Below are 19,385 nucleotides of genomic sequence, written 5' to 3'. Positions count from 1 at the left end.
AAAGCTCCAATGCTCATAGAATTCCTATGAGCGTCGGCGCTTAACATCAGTGGCCAGTGATTTAAAAAAAAACCCTAACGCAGCTTGATAAAAAGGGTTCCTTAAATTGTAGCTGAGACCAGGGAGATAAAGTAAATTTTTTAGCGTAGATCCATATGATTTCAGGCAAACCAGGAGGCAAAGGAAAGCTGTGTATTTGCAGAGCTCTAGAAGTGATGCTAGCAGGACCAATACAAGCCCAAATATAATGATCCAAAACCATTTATGGGGAAAAAAATGTCTTTCTATGGTAATAACTTCCTGAACCTGGGTCATGGAAAAGCCAATCATTGCCATATCTGATAGCTGAGAAGTCGGCAGCATGAACTGCAGAATCACAGTTCTAAGTTTGGAGCTTAGTCCAGGGTCTCCTTATTCCTTAATACTCAAAATTTGGGTATGAGAGGCAACAGATGACCCCCCCCTTGTAAGTCCAATTTAAGATTCTACTGATTTCTGAAAACTTTGAATCTGAATCACATAGCACCTAGAGCTGTGAACTGAACCTTCTGCAGTTCTTCAGACAGAACCAGTGGATGGGCTGAGCTTGGCAGAATACATGGTGTATCAGTAAATGCAGAGATTTTGGGTAAGACATTCCTTCTTCAAATGTGCTACCAATCCCTGCAGTCTGGTTCTAAACCCAATTCAGGATTATAATTATCTTATTTCACAGATATTTCTTGTCCTCGGTTCTTCAGATAAGACTTCTTGAATCCTTTTTTTTTTCCCCAAATCTTTATTCATTTTCATTTCTTACATCAAGTATACAATAAAATATCAATTAGATCATACAAATCACTTGAAAATCTAATCAAACATCAGCATAAATATATAAATAAAAACCCCTCCCCCTTCCATCCCTTCCAACAATAGTAATAAATTCATTCAATATTACATATATTATAAACAAAAATAGGAAAATTATAACTCTAAATACCCTCCCTCCCTTCTAACTGTACCTGCACATAGTAAAATGTAAACCACTTTGGTTGTACCTCGGAAAGGTAGTATATCAAATCCATGACCCTTTACTGTAATGAGACTCCATTCCACACAACCCTCTGTGCTAAAAATACTTAAGAATCCACACACAAATGATTGATTCCATTTGTAATGGGCAACACTGGCCTGATTGAAAAGAATTTCCAAGGGCCGAGTATGCATTAGCAGTAACTCTTCGATCATCTCCAACATCTCTTGATCTAGGAGTGAGGTTCATTCTTGGGTTACTTTTGCATATACCATCACATTTGGGGACAGAATAAAAATATATAAAACAGCGTTTCCAGCCTAATCAGGGATCTCTAGCCAGTCTGGTGTTTTGAATAGCTAGAGGGGGAAAATGTAATGAGGGAAGCACTGCCTACATAATATGTTAATTTATCTCATCTATATTCACAGTGGATATCTTGAAAACATGACTGGCTGGGTATGTCCCAAAGATGGAATTGAGAAATACTTGTTCTAGGCCAAGTTTGGAAGATTTCTGATTTTAGAATAATACATCTTTTAACCAGATATGCTGCTGTGTTAAGGTTGTGGGTTGTGTGTGAGGTGTTGGTTGGTTTTTTTTTTTGGGGGGGGAGTTTAACAACCAAATCATTCTCTTCAACTGAACCTGTGAAAGCAAAGTTCTTATCTTGAGAGACCACTGCTTTTGTGCTTTAAAGTTTGATAGCTAGGTATATATTTTTTAACTTTCTTGATTTGAACCTTCTGTTAAACCTGTTTTTGAAAATACTGGAGACTTTGGATTTAGCTCAGTCATTTTAATTGGTGGCTTGAGCTAAGTTACATTTCAAATACTGCAGGTATTCTCTGTCCCCAGAGGACTTGTACACTTAATTTTATACCTGAGGCAATGGGGGAATTACTAAGTGATTTGCTCAAGGTCACAAGGGACCACAGTGGGATCTGAACACTGGCTTCCTTGGTTCTCATCCTGCTGCTCTTATTATTTGGTTCCTTCTCCTCCACTCTGGTTGGGATCCTGAGGAATTAAAATCAGCCTTGTCCTGTGTGAAGGTTGGTGCCTAATGTTAGTTGTAAAATAAAGAAATACTATAATTTTCTGTAATAAAACCTGTGCTCTTTCCTCCTGTTATCTTATGTTAGCTGGATTCATACAGGTGATCAAATGATTCTGTAGCTTCCCTAATGGTCTGCTCTCTCTCTTGGCCTCAAGAGGATTCTGAAATAGCCACCAGTTGAGGTGGTGGGAACCAATACGGTCATACTAGTATTGAATACAGAGTGTGTTTATAAGGGCCTGACAGTGTGTAACTGCACATTGAACAGCAGAATTCATGGTGATACAATACAGGCCTGGTGGCTCTGCTCAAATGTTGTTGCGTTCAGCTTTACAAGTTACTAACTTCAACCACTGCCAAGTAACCTGTTGGTTTATAAGGCTTGTTCTGTAAGGGCTCCTTTGCTAAGTTGTGGTAAGCACTAGTGCGTACTTACCACAGCTTAACCCTTCATTTGGCTTTGTTGCTCAGAAGCAACATGTGGCTTCTATGGCTTTTATGGGAGATCTGCATCGCCAAATGCCTGTTGGCACTGTTGCTCTCGTTCAACATCAAGTTGAACATAAAGCAGCCATTTCACCATCTGCCAATTAAAGGGTTAAAAGAGCTGTCTGGGGGACGTGCTAAGGCATTTTTCAGTAAGTTCTGAATGTACGCGTGCAAACAATGTGCTATAGATTTTCTATTTTTCTGGGACGGGGAGCTTCCTTGGGGACAGAGTGTGCATGTCTGTGCTAATCAGCACGTCTACATTGCTGTGCGTTAACTGATAGCATTGAATTAGCGCATGAGCCCTTACTGCTACCAAATAAGTGGCAGTAATGGCTACATAATATTGCGTGGCCATTTAATTTAGCAAGCGGAAAACTGTCCCATTTTCTGTCAGTGGTAAAAATGGCCTTGGTGTGTAGGAAAACCCATCATAATGGTGCACTAAGGCTAATCTTACTGCAGCTTTGTAAAACGAGCCTTAAATGTTTGTGTCTTACGAGGGGGGTGCTGAAAAGTTTTCAGCCTAACCAACTTCCCAAATTGATTGTTATTTTGCCACTGTAGCTGGGTGTTTTATTTTGCAAAATGCCAATTTGCAGAATCATAATGCTATGTTTTGACATTGTTTCAGATCATTGATTGAACCATGTCAACAAAAAGTGTGGAATTTTTCAAGCGTGGAACGCCGAGCTGTCATGACGTTTCTATTCCTGCAGAAGAAAACTCCAAAGGAAATCCATGAATGTATGATGCAAACATTGATTGTCAAATGCCCATCATACTCCACAGTGAAGAAATGGTGTGCAAACTTTCAGCATGGCGATTTCAAGACTGTAGATGCAGCAAGGTCTGGGAGGCCTCAAACGGTGTCAACTCCTGAAATGGTTGACCATGACCTGATTTTTGACAGATCGGCAAATATCAGCTAAAACAATTGCCGAGACACTACAGATATCCAGGGAATGTGTTGGGTGTATAATTCACGGAGCAGCTGAGTATGCAGAAGCTGCTAGCCAAGTGGATGCACAAATGTTTGAATGCTGACGAGAAATGACATCGAGTGGACACTTCCAAGTTGATGTTGTAGCAATTTCAGCGAGCTGGTGCCAACTTTTTGGAATGACTTGTTACTGTTGATGAAACATAGTTACATCACTATGATCCTGAGACGAAACAGTCTGCAGTGGCGGCACTCAGATTCTCCAAGGCCAAGGAAATTCAAGACCCAAAAGTCAGCAGGAAAACCCATGGCCACATTATTTTGGGATCAGGAAGGTGTTGTAATAACTATCTTCCAATATGCTGTACCGATTTAAAGGAGGCATTTAAAGAAAAAAGGAGAGGGAAGCTATGGAAAGGAGTTCTTTTTGCAAGACAATGCATCTGTTCACAAGGCTGGCAAAACGATGGATGTTTTGATGCAGTTGGGGTTTCAGTGCATAGACCATCCACCCTACTCACCAGATCTTGCTCCATCTGACTATTTTCTGTTCCCAAACCTTAAAAAGTGTTTGAAGGGTACCAATTTTTGAGTGATTCGGAGGTGATTGCAGCAGCGGAGCAGTATTTCAGTGACCAGACATCAGATTATTTTTTTTGGAACGGTTACAGAAACTTCAGACATGATGTGCCAAGTGTGTTATAGTTAGGGGTGAATATGTGGAATAACATAAGTTTCATGGTTCCATATTCCCTTCTTGGTAGGGCTGAGAACTCTTCAGAACCCCCCCCCTCATTAAGTAGTGTACCTGGATTAGCCACCTGGTGTACCACCTTTCAGGTCTAATGTGCTTGATTAAATCCGGTGGAATTTGTTGCCAGAGAATATAATAATAATAATAACTTTATTTTTCTATATCGCCATAGTCAAGCGACTTCTAGGCGGTTCACATTGAAAGAAGGCTGGACAGTCAGCGAATAACAGGAAGCAAGTTAGCAAAGTTATATACTAATTGGGGTTCCATGGGCAAAATGGCCATGGAACCATGGAATATGGCAAAATCAATTGCTAGGGTTTAAAAACGTTTGGATAATGTCCTAAAACAAAAGTCCATAAGCCATTATTGAAATAGCTTGAGGAAATCCACTGCTTATTTCTAGGATAATCAGCATCAAATTTAGTTTTACTCCTTGGGATCTTGTTGGGTATTTGTGACCTGAATTGGCCCATGTTAGAAGCAGGATACTGGGCTTCGGTCTGTCCCAGTATGGCAATTCCTATGTTCTTATGATGAGCTGCCGTGTTTTGTGTGCCGTGTTGGAAAAGAATGGACTGTTAATAGTATGACAATTAGTCTGAGCTGGAGGCTCTAAAACTCAGTACCGAAAGTTGTCGCTTAATTGACTGTGTCACCAAATTGGTATTGATTATATTTGGCGACCTTCAGCCCAATGGCTAGTTACCACAAGGTTTGTGTTTTGTTTTGTTTTTTTTAAATTATTTGCAGTAGTTTTGTAGAGTTCCGTTTCTTACCTCTGTTGCTGAATATTTTTTTCCTTATTGGAAAGACCAATAAATTTTTGTTACCATTAAAAAAAACCAACACATTTTTATCATTTGAGATTTAATAAGATAACATCCAATAATGCATAAATACCTTCTAAACCCCTCCCCCAACACCAGCTTCCCAACCCTGAATAAGCTCTACAAGGAGATAGAAATGTATAACAGTCATGTAGCATCATCATCATTGCTGTCAACAAAAGTGATACTAATAACTAATATGAATAAATTGACAGATTTAGAAAAGGGGGAGAAACACTACCCCTCCCCTACCTCAGGGGTAGGAATTCCGGTCCTCGAGAGCCGGAGCCAGGTCAGGTTTTCAGGATATCTACAATAAATATGCATGAGATAGATTTGCATCTCAAGGAGGCAGTGCATGCAAATCCATCTCATACATATTCATGGTGGAGATCCTGAAAACCTGACCTGGCTCCAGCTCTCAAGGACTGGAATTGCCTACCCCTGCCTATCCCAACTGATTTGTGGCTTTGTATCAGAATCTTAAGCTACAGACATCTTTTATGTCTTATCTCTCATGAAAAGTAGCAGCCAATCTACTCCTTGGGTATACATCCTAGAGAACTAAGCATATCTTGTAGAGCAGGGAGCAGTTTGGATTTCCATTGTGGTATCATAACAGGTTTTTAAGTCTTTTCTTTTTTTTTTGTGAGTTAAGTAAGATCTTTGAGCATCTTCCCACTAAATTGTAGCAGTATATATGTCTTATGCCAGAATAGATTGAAGAGTACCTATGAAGCCTTTCCTCTCAAACATATGCCATATCGCAAGCAGATGAGGGGGCAGAATTGTTGGAGCTTATGTGGGAGTCTTTGGATAGAAGATTGAATTAGAATACCCCAGTAAATCGTTCTGGGGCAGGGAGCAAAGAATTTTGTCAAAGTTTGTGTTGGCTAATTAGAATTTGGATAGGATGTACCAGGGCATAACTTGTAGACAAAAAGGAAGTGAAACTTAGAACCCTGGAAAAGGGCCAGGTGGACCAGGGGCAGGAATAATAGAAAAAGGGAAGCTGCATTAGGGAGCAGAGTAACTGTTCTGTGTTGTACTGCAGGCCCACTGAGCACAATGCCACTACTGCTCTGCACACTGAAAAGAAGTGGTGGAACTATGTTCCAGGCCATTCCCCCAGAAATTAAGCCTTGGGAATGTACTAATATTACTAGTTTCTATAGCATAGGTGACAGCTCTTGGATGCTAGAGCACCTCCAATATTTTTTTGCAGCACTGCTTGGACATTAGAACTGAAATCTTCCCATGTAGAGCTGCAGGCAGAAAGCAGGAAGTAAGACTGCGACTCTGAAGCTATTTCTCCTGTCTCCTCCTTTAGTAACATAGTAACATAGTAGATGACGGCAGATAAAGACCCGAACGGTCCATCTAGTCTGCCCAACCTGATTCAATTTAATTATTTTTTTTTCTTAGCTATTTCTGGGCAAGAATCCAAAGCTCTACCCGGTACTGTGCTTGGGTTCCAACTGCCGAAATCTCCGTTAAAACCTACTCCAGCCCATCTAAACCCTCCCAGCCATTGAAGCTCTCTCTAGCCCATCCTCCCCCAAACGGCCATATACAGACACAGATCGTGCAAGTCTGCCCAGTACTGGCCTTAGTTCAATATTTAATATTATTTTCTGATTCTAGATCCTTTGTGTTCATCCCACGCTTCTTTGAACTCAGTCACAGCTTTACTCTCCACCACCTCTCTTGGGAGCGTATTCCAGGCATCCACCACCCTCTCCTTAAAGTAGAATTTCCTAACATTGCCTTTGAATCTACCACCCCTCAACCTCAAATTATGTCCTCTGGTTTTACCATTTTCCTTAACCTATTGGTCAGACATTCATTAGCCAGCCAATAAACTGCAAAGGAGGCAGGACCAGTAGCTTAGGAGACACAATTGGTCAGACATTCCTTAGCTAGCCAACAGGCTGCAGGGGAAAGCAGGACAGAAGGTTAATGTCTCCTAAGCTACTGGTCCTGCCTCCCCCTGCAGCTTATTGGAGCAATCGGCTCATAGCAGAGAGCACAATAGAGTAACAGTGTAGGTAAACCAGGCTTTGGTCTGCTATAGACAGGGGGAGAAATGCTGAGGGAAGTACCGAGGCTTGGATTCTTAAAAAAACACATTAAAAATTACAGGCTGCTATCACAACCGTTCTGTTAGTGAATTTAAAAAAGCGAGTCATTCTCCAAAAACACTCATGCAGAAGAGGTTGACGGAGAGTAGCGAAGACTCGCAAAATTTGCATGTGTCCATCGATGGTGATAGCATATGCGCAGAATAAACGCAAAAAGAAAAAAAGAAAACCAGCAAAAAAATGTTCAATCTCTCCCGCTGCCAACCCTCCCCCCGACAGCAGGAGAGATGCCCACTCTCTCCCACTGCCAAGCGAACCCCCCCCACTCTCTCCAGCTGTCATCCCCTCTGTCTCCGACCCCCCTGGGATGCACTGGGGAGGGGCCTGGGACTCTGATTGGCCCACGTTGTTTAAGACCCCTCCCATAGGAGGGGCCTGCGTCTGGGACAGTCAGAGCCTCGGGCCCTTTCCCGGTGCATCTGGGGAGAGGCCTGAGGCTCTGATTGGCCTTAAACAACCTGGGCCAATCAGAGCCCCAGGCCTTTCCCTGTTGCATCCCAGGATGCACCGGGGTGGTTAAGGACCATTTTGAAGAGGTGGGCCATCCCTCCCATCAGCTAATTAATTCAAGGTAAGGGGGAGAGGGGTCAGAGGCAGTAGAGTGGTGTTGTGTGGTAGCGGGAGAAAATGGGCATCTCTCCTGCTGCTGGGGGTGGTGGGGTTGCTTGGTGGCAGGAGAGAGTGGGCATCTTTCCCGCTGCTCTGGGGGGGGTGTCACCGCTGCAGAGGGGGTGTTTATGGCGGGAGAAAATCTGCATCTCTCCTGCTGCTGGGGGGTGGGGCAGTTTGTTTTCTAGCAGTCTCCAACACTGCCGTGCCAGGGTTTTAAACAGTGCTGTCACTGTACCAGCACCCCTGGACTAGTCGCTGATTTTTGTTGCCAAAAGCCAACATCGCTCTTAGAAAATGGCTCGGCAATTGTTAAGAATCCACCGGTGTGCTCATTTCAATGTTGAAGAGCCCATTTGCATGTTGGTGTTGGAGACTGTTAGAAACCTTGCTAAAGACAGAGATAAGCTGTTTTGATAATCCGCCACTAAAATGCCTGCAGGCTATACCATCGGAAAACAGTTTAGCGACGGCATTAGTTTTGAGAATCTGGGCCTGAGAAAAGAAGAAAGGAGAAATTGATAGAGAAGCAGGGAAAAGAAAGAGTAGCGACAGGCACTTATAGGTTGTGAGAGGAAAAAATGCTGAAGCAAGAGAGATGGTCTGTGATAGGGAGAACAGAGCTGAAGTGAATTCCAGCTGGGGGAGGGGCATAGGCTATGATACAAAGAAGTGGGTGAGGGATGGGATGAAGAAAGAGAAACAGATGAGGCCTGGGAGCGGAACTGTGTGGGATTCAAAAAGGAGGGACTGATTTGCTGAGAAGGGTTCTGAGAAGAGAGATCAGGTTGCAGGAAGAAGCACAAAGGGGTGAAGAAAGGGATGGGAATGGCAGGAGGGGTGAGACTAGGAAGAAAAAAATAGCAACGAAAAGATAGATTTGAATTGTGGGCATAAAAAACTAAAAATTTATCAGCTGCTCTTCATAACTGAGTAAGCCCTAGAATTACTGGGTGGGAGATATAATATTACTGATTGGGCTGGGTAAGTTTTAGGTACTACTACTTATCACTTTTATAGCACTGACAGGCATACGGCATACTGTACATTATGACATTTATAGATGGTCCTTGCTCAGAAGAGCTTTCAATCTAACTTGAACAGACAGACTAGGATAGGAGATGCAGAACCCAAGGTTAGAGAAGTTAGGAGTTAGGAGTCGAAACACTGAGGTGGGCTTTTAAACAGGCCTTGAACACTGCCATAGATGGAGCCCACCGTAGGGATTCGGGCAGCTTGTTCCAAGCATATGGTGCAGCAAGGCAGAAGGGACAGAGTCTGGAGTTGGCAGTTGAAGAGAAGGGCATGGATAGGAAAGACTTATCAGCTGAGTGGAGCTTATAGTCAGGGGGAGGGAGGAATAGTAGGGGGAGAAAAGTGAAGAGAGATAGTGAGGGGTAGCTGAGCGAGTTCATTTGTAGGTTATTTTGGATCAGCTCCATCATATCTAGTTGGTACATTTCTTATAGTATCTCACAAGAATATCAGAAAGTCACACGCTCTTTTCGTCTTTCTATCAGTTAAAGGATGCAAAAGCAAGAAATATTTTGACCATATGCTGGCACATCAAGCAGCATATCATAATAGAAATTTTCAACATTTATTACGTAAGAAACATAGAAACATAGAAAGATGACGACAGATAAGGGCTACAGCCCATCAAGTCTGCCCACACTATTTACCCACCCTCTTAAGTCTACTGACCCCCTTAAGTATAATTGTAATTATACTGCCACTCTACTGACCCGCTCATTCAAGTCTATACCCTAGTGACCCTATCCCTTGGCATGACCCTCATCTTCTTACAAACAATTTAGAAAACAACTAAAAACTTTTCTTTTTTCAAAATTTCTTATGAATAATCTAGAAAATAATGGAAAATTTTCCTTTTCTCAAACTTTCTGACCTATCGCTTCCCATTGTACCTTTTTGATAACTTATGATTATGTGGTCTAGAAATCCGGTGTTATGTTAAAAGAGGAGTTTGAATTGTATTTAGAAATAGATGGGAAGCCAATGAAGTGACTTTAGGAGAGGAGTAACTGCTGGTATCTTGCTATTTTCTTCCAACTTTGTGGTCACTGGGGTTAATAGAAAGATGAGAAAAGGGAAGAAGGTTGTGGAAGTGTGGAATACCATGAACTAAAAATTTCCCCTTTTTTAATGTCTCTTGGCAGCTCTTATATTGAGAGGGCTATGGTCAGGGCAGGGACTGAACTGAGGGAGAATGGAGAGAGCACTGTTCTCCATTCCTCACAAAAATTTTAAAATATTTTTCTCCCATTGCATGCCACAAGAGGTAGAAATGGTGGAAGCACTGGGCTATGCAAGTCTAAAGATGTAGCACATCAACTGCAGCAGGAGACCATTGACAATATTGGGAATGGGGAGAACACTTTTTTGTGTTTCCTGGTTTGGCTCCCTGGCTTTCTTCTTGCTTAAATGCTGAATCCTTGCCTCCCCTCTTTGCTCTTGGTAAAACTCTTAACCACATCCCAGGTCTCAACTCGGCTCCTTAAGTCTGATGCTTGTTCCTTGTCTACCAGAGCAATATCCATCCTGCAGGCAGCCCAAAACACAGTTGGTTAGTATGAATGCATATTCCTATGCCCTGGGTTACTAGGACATATTATCCCATTTGACACGTAATCTTGGAGGTTTCAAACTATGATCCTTGCTGGACTTCCAAAGCTCAAGGTGAGCATTTGGCAAAGATTCCGATGTGGACTCTGCAGGCAGAAAGGTGGCCATTGGTCTCACCAGAGCAGAGGAAGATCCAGCATTTAATTACCCAGAGATTTAAAAGGAAAACCTTCCCCTTTTGGGAGCATATCTGTGCGGCTACTGCTAGGGGTATGGTTTAAGCATGGGATTAAACTTGCACAGTACACATGCATTAATGAATGGTAGTGAGGCCATTTAAGTATTCCTCCACAATGCACAGAAGGAAATAGTAGTTCTTGATGTGCGAACAGTGCAAGAAACTTGTTTCCAGGTCCAAGGGTTGGCTGAGAGGATTTCATGCATTTCTAGGGCCCGTTTTACAAAGCTGCAGTAGTAATTCCCATGCAGAAAATGCAGCACGGCCCATTGAATTCCTATTACATTTGTGACATGCTACAGTAGCTTGGTAGAAGGGGCCCTTAGTGATTTAAATGGCTTTTTTTTCTGCAGCAGCCAGAACAAGTATATATACCCAGTGGCGTACCTAACATATGTGACACCCGGGGCCCATCATTTTTTGACACCCCCCCCATCTATATGAAAAATATGATTTTTAGTAACAATCCACATATCCCACAACAAGAGTTTCTGCTTTAATCATCTTCTCTTTGCTCTCTTATTTCAACTTGTGCCCTCTCTCTCTCTACCCCTTGCATCCACTGTCCACCCTCTCTCTGCCCCTTGCATCCACTGTCCATACGGCATCTTCCCTCTTTCTATGTCCCTTCAATAAACTGTATATCCTGTGCCCTTTCTCTCCTTTGTACATGATTCATTTTGGCTTCACCCCCTCCCCTATGCTATGGCATCTCTCTCTTCTCCTTTCCTTCCTTCTTTCCCACTCCACCCCATGGTCTGGCATCTCTGTCTCCTTCCCTTCTCTTCCCCCATGCCCTGGCATCTCTCTCCTCTCCTTCCATCTCCCCCTTCCACTCCTTTATCTAGCATCTCTTCTCCTTCCTTACTCTCCTTCCTTCCACCTGGTCTGGCATCTGCCTCCTCCCCCTCCCCCCTGACATCTCTCCCCCCCATGGTCTGGTAGCTCCTTTCCTTTACTTCCATGGTCTTGGCATCTTTTTCCTCTCCCTTCCCTGGTGTTCCTTCTTCCCTCTCTCTCCCCAATTGGGTGCAGCAACAGCATCTCTCTTCCCCCTCCCACCCCTTGGGTGCAGCAGCAGCATTTCTCTTCCCATCGGTGGAATCGCAAGCTTCCCTCCATCGCTGACCTCTTGCTGCTCTTCCTTGCTTCGGGCCTTCCTCGTTGCCGGGTCCTGCCTTCGCGGAAACAGAAAGTAAGCAGGACCTGGCAGCCAGGAAGGCCCGAAGCAAGGAAGATCAGCAAGACAAATTTTAACTTCCCTCCATCGCTGACCTGTCTCCCTTAGCTTCCCTCCGTCACTGACCTTAGCCCTAGTGAACTCATGCTCCGGGGCTCGAATGTGTGTGTGCCGACTTCTCGTCTCCTCCCCCCCTCCCCCCCGGAACGTAACTTCCGGTTTCGAAGAGAAGGGAAGTTGGCATGCACACCTTAAAGCCCCGAAGCATGAGTTCGCTACGGGCTAAGGTGGGAAATCGCCAAGCCGGTCAGAAGCGGGGGTTGTTTTGGTTTGTTTTTTTTAAATGTTGAGCAGCTGCAGGATTCACGATAGATGGCAGCCGGGCAATCATCTAAATTAGCCGGGTGCAGTGCCCGGCTAAAAGGCCCGAGGGCAGTGGTAGGCAAACTCATTAGTCAAAAGAGCCAAAATCAGCAGTACAACAATTAAGATTTTTTTTTGAGAGCCATACCCCGTGCCCGCTTGCGCTACAACGGCTACGTCAACCCAACTGACACCCCGCACATAGTCGAAATCGATTCGTGGCAAAGCTTAGAGAATGACAGGGGGGAAAAATTTGTCTCCATCCTGTCCCAGTTAGCTCGGTCCCCATCCCCGCAAACTACTTGATTCCATCCACACAAGCCTTGAATTGTTTTATATTGAACTTATTATATTAAAGTATAAAAAGAAACAATATTCTGTACAATTGTCAATTTATAAATCAGCGTCTTCTCCCCACTCTCTCTTCCCAATTTCCCTTCAGCGTCCTCAGCCCACTCTCTCTTCACTTTCCTTCAGCGCACACACATAAAAACAAACAAGTAATTTTATATCATTTTCATTCTATTCATTCATAGAAATTAAAGTCTAAATAATGCCAGTCACAAAACAAAACATGATTTTACAAAAATAATTCCCTGCACAGTCAAGCCTGCAAGGATTACTAGATGTCTTTCAGCAGCTTCCCTCCCTCCCTCCCCCTTATCTTCATGGCCAAGTCAAAATGATCTACCAATAATAAAATTTTAAAAACACAAAGCACACTGTACGCGGAGAAAATGTTAATTATCATTTATATTCCACGGGTTTTCAAAGAGATCAAGGCAGATGACTTTATGCAATGTCACCTTAGTAACAACTATACAAAAATAGACAAATATACCCCCTTCCTTTTTACTAAACCGCAATAGCGGCTTTTAGCACAGGAAGTGCGATGAATGCCCCACACTGCTCTCGACGCTCATAGACTCCCTGCGCTAAAAATTGCTATTACTGTTTAGTAAAAGGGGGGCCATAGTTAAAAATATAGACAGCATATATAAATTCTCAAAACGGACACATTTTGATCACTAAATTGAAACTAAAATCATTTTTCCTACCTTTGTTTGGTAATTTAATCAGTCTCTGGTTGCACTTTATTCTTCTGACTGTGCATCCAATATTTCTTCCCTTCTTTCAGCCTCCTGTATGCTTCCTCTCCTCCAGACCTCATTCCCTCCCCAAACTTTTTCTTTGTTTCACCCTGTCCCCTTCTTTCTTTCTCTCTCCATGCCCCCTTTCTTTCTGTATGTCTGTCTTTCTCTCTCTCTCTCTCCGTACTCCATTTCTTTCTTTCTTTCTTTTTCACCCTGCCCCCTTCTTTCTTTCTCTCTCCATGCCCCCTTTCTTTCTCTGTCTGTCTTCTCTCTCTCTCTATCTCTCTCTCTCTCTCTCTTTCTCTTTTCTTTCTTTGTTTCACCCTGCCCCCTAATTTCTTTCTCCATGCCCCCTTTCTTTCTCTGTCTTTCTCTCTGTGCCCCATTTCTTTCTTTCACTCTGCCTCTTCTTTCTTTCTATCTCCATGCCCCCTTTCTTTCTCTATGTCTTGTCTTTCTCTCTCTCTTCGTACCCCATTTCTTTCTTTCTTTCTTTGTTTCACCCTGCCCCTTCTTTCTTTCTCTCTCCATGCCCCCTTTCTTTCTCTGTCTGTCTTCTCTCTTTCTCTCTCTCTTTCTCTCTCTCTCTCTCTCTCTCTCTCTTTCTCTCTCTCTCTCTCTTTCTCTCTCTCTCTCTCTCTCTCTCTTTCTCTCTCTCTTTCTCTCTCTTTCTCTCTCTCTCTCTCTTTCTCTCTCTTTCTCTCTTTCTCTCTTTCTCTCTTTCTCTCTTTCTCTCTCTCTCTTTCTCTCTCTCTCTCTCTTCTTTCTTTGTTTCACCCTGCTCCCTAATTTCTTTCTCCATACTCCCTTTTTTTCTCTGTCTTTCTTTCTGTGCCCCATTTCTTTCTTTCTTTCACTCTGCCTCTTCTTTCTTTCTATCTCCATGCCCCCTTTCTTTCTCTATGTCTGTCTTTCTCTCTCTCTCTCTCCGTGCCCCATTTCTTTCTTTGTTTCGCCCTGACCCCTTCTTTTTTTCTCTCTCCATGCCCCCTTTCGTTCTGTATGTCTGTTTTTCTCTCTCTCTTTCTCTGTGCCCCATTTCTTTCTTTCACCCTGCCCCCTTCTTTCTCTGTCTGTCTTTCTCTCTCTCTCTCCGTGCCCCATTTTTTTCTTTTTCTTTGTTTCACCCTGCCCCCTTTCTTTCTTTCTCTTTCTTTCTTTCTCTCTCTCTCTCTTTCTTTCTTTCTTTCTCTCTCTCTTTCTTTCTTTCTCTCTCTCTCTTTCTTTCTTTCTTTCTCTCTCTCTTTCTTTCTTTTTCTCTTCCCCGGGGGGCCGACCAACTCTCGCCGCCCGACGTCAATTCTAACGTCGGAGAGGATGTTCCGGGCCAGCCAGGCAGCGATTGGCTGGCCCAGAACGTCCTCTCCAACGTCAGAATTGACGTCGGGCGGCGAGAGTTGGTCGGCCCCGCAGGGAATAGCAGGGAGAACTCGGCGCTGGCCTGTTCCTGATGGCGGCGGTGGCACTCAAGTGGCTAAAGAGCCGCAGTTTGCCGGCCTAGGGAGAACACTGGAGGGTGGCCAGCTGTGCAGCCCCGTGGGGCGTGCACCCGGGACGGACTGCCCCCCCACCCCCCCTTGGTACGCCACTGTATATACCACTTTAAGACACATGGAAGGTAACGGTGATCTTGTGTGCTGGTTGGCCACTTCATTTTTGTTCAAACACCACTCGCATCTGTGGTTGTTCTGTACATAAATATTAGCTTCCCAAAATTTATGGGCAGAGCGGCGGAGCTTACCAAAGATGGTGGCCTGAGCTGTCAACGGAGATGACACCATGCTGTTGAGAATTTCTTCTTTTACCAGATGGTAAAAAGAAAGTCCAAAGTTTGGGTTTTCCTGAACAAATCGGCATTGCTAACGGGCCCGATGGATGCTTTCTTGGACCGTGGCACAAGAACGCAACAATCGGAGGATTTCCCGGCTGGAGAGAATGCACAAACTGAGGTGGGTGATCTCTCCCTCGAGGGCATCGCTGTCCTCTGAAGAGCATAGCCCACCTAGCTGTCCCGATGCGTCGGAGGAGTCGTTTTTGGCCACCCCGGCCCGGGGAACCCTCTTGCTTGCCCCACAGAGCAGGAGGACTGACTCCGGAAGAGGACAGTAGGAGCAATTGACATCTGAACAGCCGGTGGTGAGAAGATTACAGCAAACTCATTTAGACCTTCTTACAGCTGAAGCAGGCTCAGATACATTAAGAGCTGCAGGGAATTCTGGCGCAGGGATTCCTCTCTTACAGAGACCTAGGGTCTTTACAATGGAATCGATTTGGGATGTTATATCGATTATGCAAGCTTCTCTTGGTAATCAAATTTGGCAACTGTCTACTCGGCGTACTACAGTTTTTTCAGAGAATTTGGAACTTAAAACCAAGGTAATGAGTTTGGAGACTAAATCGAGTAACTTTGATGTTAAGATAAAAACTTTGGAAGTACAGGCTCTTACCTGGGCTAAGGACAGTGCTAGTTTGCACTTTAAACAGGAAATGATGGAAAATTCTATTAGGAGATGTAATCTCCGTATAATTAATTTTCTTAAAGTACAACCTATATCTGCCCTGGCAATGTTTAAAAGATATTTAACTGAAATTCTGAAAGTTCCAGAATACAGATACCCACCTCTTTCTAAAATATATTACCTTCCAATGAGGAATAAATTGCAAAATTCCAACAGCAGAATGTTTCTGCTGATAGCGTGGACTTGACTAATTTCTTGGAGAGATCGGAGGCTGAGGTTCGAGTTTCAGCAACATTAATTGTGCAGTTTGCTATTGACTCTGATAGGGAATGGATGCTTAAGATCTTTTTTAAATATAAAAATGCTCACTTTTTGACTAATATTATAAGACTGTATCCAGATTTCTCTCATTCCACCCAGAAGAGAAGGAAACAATTTCTCATTTTGAGACCCCAGGTAGTTCAGTTAGGGGCAACTTTTGCACTCAGATATCCTTGCAAGTGCGTTCTGACATATAAAGATAATAGATATGTTTTCTTTAAACTGCAACAGTTGTCTAAGTTTATTCCAAATAGAGAGCATTCTGTACCTACAATATGAGTTTTGCTGTTCTCAGTAGCTCAGTAAATAATTGTTCAAGTGCACTCAGGCCCCCACCTTAATTCTTCTTGATATGTTTCCTTGGCTTATTTCAGTTTATTCTTCAGCTACCTCCCTGAGATATATTGTGGACTAATTATACTCTGTAATAAGGTGATACCTACTAAATAATTTGGAGATCTATTTTCATTTTACATTGTATTTTTCTTTTTTTGACTTGTAAAGATTGTCAAAATTTGAAATTTAAAATTAAAAAAAAAAATATGTGCAGAGCAACCATCGTAGATGTATGTGACACATTTGTCGTTCTTGAGCATGCACTCAAGAAGCTGTGCTTATAATTGAGTCTGTGCACATACCTGGCAGGCTCCTCCCTTCCCCCCCTCGATTAGCACACAAGTTCTGCGTGCATGAAGTTTGCATCAGTTTAGCTTTTTTGCATGCAACCGATTTTTAAGTTTGCAATAGAAGCCACATACTCGGCCATCTGTATGCAACTTTTCTCTGTGACGCTCTACATCAGTGGTCTCAAACTCGTGGCCCGGGGGCCACATGCGGCCCGCCAGGTACTATTTTGAGGCCCTCGGTATGTTTATCATAATCACAAAAGTAAAATAAAACAGTTTCTTGATCATCTGTCTCTTTGGCTATAAATTACAATATTATTATTAAGATTTAGCCAAAAGGAAAGATTTATAAACTATAAAGAGTTTTACCTCATGCAAATTTGTCATTTCTTTAATAAGACATTAACTATTTTTTCTGAGGCCCTCCAAGTACCTACAAATCCAAATTGTGGTCCTGCAAAGGGTTTGAGTTTGAGACCACTGCTCTACATCAACCCCCTCTGTAGAAGGAGATTGCCTAGAGCGAGAATCCTCAGTGGATATGCATGAGAGAGTCTGCAATTTGCAATAAACAATATCTCAACAAGCACTAATAATTCAATCTCTGAAGTATTTCATCACACCAAATATAATCGATCACCTTAAAAGCAAGCAAACGTCACTCAAACTGGAGTAAATTATTCAGTGACCTCAGCAGTGCCGCTGTAAGTAGGGTTACCATATGGCTCCCGAAAAAGGAGGATGGATTGAGACATCTATTGAAACAAATGGAAGTAAAACCCGGATGTCTCAATCCCATCCTCCTTTTTCGGGAGCCATATGGGTAACCCTAGCTGTAAGAAACCCTGTTTTTTCAAACAGACTGATGCACCAACTTCTTCATCGGTCAGAAAATAATTTTATATTAAATCGTAATAAATTGTTTCTCTATTATTCATAGTTATTCATGATTTTCAAACTGTATAATAATGAAAGGCAATACTCATCTTAATGGCAGAGGCAGATTCTCCGACATAGAATCTACGTTTCGCTACAGCTTTTTCAAAGAAACCCCTGTGTGGTCATTGAATAATCTTAACTCCACTCTGAGTGAAGTTTGTGTGCAATGAAGGTGATTGATTTTATATTTGGTTGGATGAGATAATTTTCAGGCATCCTTCATTCTATGCAAATCATCTTTTGTATGTTCATTGTGGGTATCCTGAAAACTTGACTGGCTAGGTGTGTCTGACTGGGTTGAGGAGAGGGACTAGGACAATTCATCGTGGCCAGTTCAGTGCTGAATCGGCCCGAGAAACATCGCACGATGAACATCCTGTTAAAGGATGATTAATGGTTTTGGGAGAGCAATGCTCCCCCCTCACAACCTCCCATGTATCACCCAAGGAGCTGCTCCCATACAAGGAAGTAGATCTAGCCTACTTGACTCAGTCTCTCTCCGCTCGCTTCAGCAGCTCGTCCCACTCCAGCATCCTGCGGCCGGCTGAGCTAGGAGCGTAGAAATCCCAGGGTCTTCCAGGATCTGTGCCTGTGGCTCATCACAGAAACATTTCCTTCCCGCAGACCCATATTGATCTTGTGGGCCAGGTAAAAAGATACGCAGGTGCCTATTCTCCCCATGATAGTATAAAGCTTTCTTGTTTTGATCAGGCTGCCTCACCGCAGAATGGGACGATTTAGCGCGGCCATTTCAGCGCAGCTGTAATGAAACATCCCGCGATGAAACGGCTGCGATGAGATCCCCTGGTCTAGAAGTTAGAGCTGAGAACCAGGGTGGCCAAGGTTCCATTCCTGTTTCTGCCAATGACCTTGGGCAAACTGCTTTTTCTTCCATGGCCTCAGGCACTCCTGCAAAGACGGCGCCCATGGCAGTTCACCCCTCCCCCCCTTAAACTACACCACTGAGTTTAGGTACTGTTGAAGATTACTGTCTCCAGTTAAATACCAATATCTGTCTCATCATTCTCTCTATAATTCCCCCACCTGAGCGCTGTGTATAGATGCACCTTCTTGTCTAGTTTGTGTTGACTAAACTGTAAGCTCTTTTAAGCAGGGACTGTCTCTCTGATGTACAGTGCCGCATATGTCTAGTAGCGTTATAAAATAAATAGTGGTAGGATAGGAGCTGAGAAGATGTCTGTATGCTGCATATCATTTAGGATCTGTACCCTGGGGAGACCATCTCTCTGCTTTCACAGTGCAACCAACTGGTCGAGACACCATCATCCTGGAGCAGGCAGGAGCCCAAGAGATACCAGTCTCTGCAGATTAGAACTACTATGAATTTACATCATTAAGTTGTTTGGGAAGGGTTATGAGTTGCAGGGGCATTGCATTGGCCTACTGGCCTACAAAAAAAGAACGGGGCCATGCACAGTACCGTAGTTATTCCTGATGGTGTGGCTGCTCCCCCAAGGGAGGGTTCTTCCCTGCTTTTTGAGAAATCTATCCCTACCGTTATGCAGTGTGGATTTAATGCAAGGGCTCTAGGATGTAGTCCTTCCTAGCATGAGGTCTCGGCAGCTCTTGCTCTCTCTTTACCTGAAGGGGTTCCAGTTGGAAGCACCCTGCTAACATGCTGCGAACATGTTGGATCAGCATGGTGCAACTCTTCTTGCTGCACCGGACTCCTTGTTACATGATTGTGCTCAGTTGTACAAGTGACTCATCTTGTAGGCCGCTG

General features: G+C 43.4%; 1 protein-coding gene across 2 annotated transcripts in view; it reads left to right on the top strand.

Moving 5' to 3' along the window:
* HIC2 (HIC ZBTB transcriptional repressor 2) overlaps nucleotides 1-19,385 on the top strand; it is a 168,276-nt gene that overhangs the window by 21,578 nt on the left and 127,313 nt on the right. The window lies entirely within an intron of this gene.

This window comes from Geotrypetes seraphini, chromosome 8 (genome assembly GCF_902459505.1).
Source record: "Geotrypetes seraphini chromosome 8, aGeoSer1.1, whole genome shotgun sequence".
In the NCBI taxonomy this organism is placed as follows: domain Eukaryota; kingdom Metazoa; phylum Chordata; class Amphibia; order Gymnophiona; family Dermophiidae; genus Geotrypetes; species Geotrypetes seraphini.
Note: the sequence above shows the minus strand (reverse complement) of the source record. Positions and strands in the feature narration are given on the sequence as shown.